The 3,833-nt window shown below is 37.8% G+C and overlaps 1 pseudogene across 1 annotated transcript; it reads right to left on the minus strand.

Annotated features, from left to right (window-relative positions):
• Positions 1–782: 782 nt before the first annotated feature.
• Positions 783–2,496, minus strand: LOC148867218 (peroxidase 52 pseudogene; annotated as a pseudogene). Its single transcript, XR_016109597.1, has 3 exons — positions 2,264–2,496; positions 1,948–2,139; positions 783–1,134 (listed from the first exon to the last, which is right to left on the minus strand). The product of XR_016109597.1 is annotated as a peroxidase 52 pseudogene (transcript).
• Positions 2,497–3,833: the final 1,337 nt, after the last annotated feature.

The following is a 3,833-nucleotide window of genomic DNA, read 5'->3' on the forward strand; positions in this document are numbered from 1 at the left end:
ATTTTTTATATATTTATACTGTACATATTTGTATTTATACTCCTTCCAAACTGAGCCTAACAAACAAAACAGAACTGAAAAAATTTGCACCAGTCAAGATTAATTTATTTACGATCAGAGAAGTATATAACATTTTGTCCGAGATTGGAATTAGATTTTAAAAGGTGTGATTTTCTTAAATATTTAAAGTTGACTGCTCTAAAGAGTAAAGAAGAATGAAGCCTAGAGATGAAGATTTTTTTTATTGTTTTTAATCTCTGTTTGTTCTGCTGTCCTAATTCCTGAGCCTCACTATGATATCTGAAAAGTTTTTGACCAATCAACTGGCATCATAAACATGGTAGCCAATCAGGTGTTATGTATCAAAATTCATGGGTGGGCTTTGATTGATTAAAATTCTTCTGGTACCATATCTTTCCTCCATCATAGATTTTTCCTTGAGAAAAATACATACAAAATACAAGATTTTGTATCCTACATATTTGTATTTGTACTCTTTCCAAATACAATTTTCATATTGTATTTATATTTGTATTTGTACTCTTTCCAAAATTGGGTCTATTATGAAAATCTACTGGAATCTATCTTTCTTCAAATTCTTTGAGGCCTCTTACTAAAAACAAAATCTGAGGCTGCTAGCCCAAGCCCATCCATTTATCTATTGGGTCTAAATTTGAAGCCTACATCTTTGGGCTGGGCTGGGCTTTGAATTCTATCTGAAAAGATCAGTCCACGCGGACTCTTCCCATTCCGAGAGAGAGAGAGAGTAAACATCCCAACCATTTGACCTTTTATTGTAACTAAAATTAAGAAAATATTCATGAGAATGATACACATACACAGTTACACACACAACCAAGTGACTGAAAAAGGAAAATACACTGAGGTACAAATGATGCTTAACCCTCAAACCATAAGTCATAGAAACACCCAACTCTTATATGTACCAGCAGCAGGAGGAGGAGGATATCAGTTCACTCTCCTGCAATTCAATCTAATCTCTCCATTTGTTCCAGTGAGGGGACTGATGTTGCCCATCTTCACCATGGCAGCAGCAAAATCCCGTGCAAAAGCAAACCTATTGATACTGTAGGTCCGAACCAGCGCATCCTGAGAACCACCGTTGATATCGTGTAATTAGGCCTCCCTCTGTTTCTCGATAATTCATTTATTTAAGCAAATACATTTACCATACAAGTGTTTCTTAATAAATACATATCCTTAGATAAAATTGTAAATCACATGGTGGGGCGCCCCACATTCTAGTATGCATTAGAAACATCCTTGAAACTTGTCATTGGGAGATATTCCCTCGTAAATTTGTATAATGATCTTTTTATCAAAAAATGACATTATTAAAAAGGATAATATTATCCTATCAAATATTACTTTTTTTTGCATGATTAAACAATTTACTTAGGTAAATGCAAGGTTTATAAAACTGATTCGGAGAACAAACCCGTCAGAGGTCCGGTTCTTGGGTCGAACAATCTGATCGTTCAAATTAAACGATAGGCCCGTTCAGGCAAAAAAAAAATGATCAAAACCGTCGAACGATTAACCGCCCAGGTCAACGGTTTGTTGACGAAAATCAACTATTTTCGGCAAAAATCTGATTTCAGAGAAAAATGGAACCCATCATCAGACCGTTCCCAGTTTTTTCGACCTGACCGTTCGGTCCGGTCTGGTTTTGAAAACCATGGTAAATGTGTCCCAATGTGTTTTTTGGGTAGACCCACTAATAAGGAAATATCAAGTGGGGTTTATTTCTTATTTTGGGACCTACTAACATAGTAATATGCCTGCCTCTACTCAGAAGAGTTGGGATCTTCCTACTTAACACCCACATCTTACCATGAGACAGGACCCACCATAAAAGTGAGACCAGCCATCTATGAGATCAGCGGTGTCAGTAGACTAGAAAACCAAGGAAGCCTTAATACTAACCAAGACAACTCCATCTCGTGCAGCTAGTGCAAGAATGTCTGCACACGATACTGTTGCATTGCAAGCGGCTTCCACTTGAGATTTAATGGCGTCGATTACTTCAAAACCGCGTGCTGAGTTTTGGTTTGGCAAAGCATTCTTCTCACCGGTAAAGGTAGCTGTATCGTCCAGGAGGATTGAAGCGTCGCAACCCTGAACCATTGAATGTGTGGATGCATATATGTAAGTAAAACACGTACGACAGAAGAAAAGAAACAAATTAAGAAGATGATGAAGAGATATAGTGGTATGGGGTTAATTAAGGTCGTCGTCCTACATTGACGAAGCAATCGTGGAAGAAAAGGCGAAGGATGGAGGCACCCAGTCGGCTTTCCCTGTTGACAGCTTGCCTCATCCCATTGCGCACTATGCCTTGTAGGTTTGGGCACGTAGTCGCATGGAAGTTTGGCGAGAGCTGTGCGTGGACCGAGCATGCAAACAGGGCAAGGAGAGACAGCGTGAGAAAACAGTGGGTGATGATGGAGGCCATTGCTCACAATTCAAAAAGGGTTTTTGGTATTGAATGAAATAAGCTTAATTAGGCACTTAGGGAGCTTTTATTTATATAGCGATAAGTGGATAACGTCCGTGGGAAGAGAGAGAGAGCAAGTTGAGATTGATTTGAAAATTTGGAGGTGGGAACGGCCGGAGTCGATCGTTTCTGTCTGCCGTGGCTCTTTCAGCTATTCTCTCAAAGCGAAAGCGCCATTAATGGCGATTACCGGAGTTGACTTTTGCAGATTAAGATGATAATTAAGATGCTCACGAGAGATGACAAGTTAGTTTGATCTGATTTTATGTAAATTAAAGTTATAGTAAGACTTTCGTGTTTCATCTATCCGCACAAATTAAGTCTCTTTAGACCTGATTGACTGTAACTGGTCGGTATAATAAACTTATAGAATGGGTCACGCTATCACAGCTCACAATTTGCTGCACCGTCTGGTGTGAACTGTGATTAATTCATGCATATTTATTAATACATGTTTTTATAAATAAATTAAAATAAAATCCATAGGCCCGCCCCGTCCTCCCCATCCCAACTTTATTGCCCCTTTATGAAAGTCAAAATATGCGACTGTGTTTTGTGTAAAGAAATGCTGAAATGGTCCCTCAGATTAATGAAAAGTTGATCAGATTTAAATATTTGTGGTGTATATTTTTCCCACTTCTTAGAATGAAAAAAAAAAGTTTTAATTTCTTTGCTGCTTCCATCAAAACAAATAACTCTACAGGGGGTGTGGAAAGCAAGAGTCTTAGAGTTTCACTATACAAATAAGGTTCAATCTTATTCTTCTTATGCATGGGCCGGGTTTTAGTGGTGAAATGGTGAACCCCACTGGTCTAAACCTATGGGCCGGATAATTTTGGGGTCCAAATTTGTTTTTGGATCTATGACCGGTTCCCGGGTCAATTGGTCCTACCGTCGAATCTAATCTAGTTTTTAAAACCATGCCCCCACTAATATGATTGGGTTACGGTTGGATCAGCCTTAATTGAGTTTTGTGTTGGGTTGAGGTTGAGGTTGAGGTGAACCTGTGTTAAATCCAATTCCTTTGACATTTTAGCAGTGGGGTTTTATTTTCCCTTAGTTCTTGGCAAAAAAATCATTGATTTGATCAGCAATCCATAACCATTAATTCGTTCAATCCGTTCAATGGTTTTTAACTGTTTTTTTTAATTAATTTTTAAACTTTTATTTTTAAATTAGAATAAACCATCTGTTCAAACTGTCAACCCAAAAATCGATAGCTAGAACGATTCAGATCCGTTTTTTCTTTTTTTTTTCCTTTTTCTTTTTAACTTGTTTGTAACTATAGCTTACTTGACTATAGGCGCCCTCTTTA

The sequence above is a fragment of the Nelumbo lutea genome, chromosome 3 (genome assembly GCF_056320005.1).
Source record: "Nelumbo lutea isolate HS-2025 chromosome 3, American lotus-T2T, whole genome shotgun sequence".
Taxonomy (NCBI): domain Eukaryota; kingdom Viridiplantae; phylum Streptophyta; class Magnoliopsida; order Proteales; family Nelumbonaceae; genus Nelumbo; species Nelumbo lutea.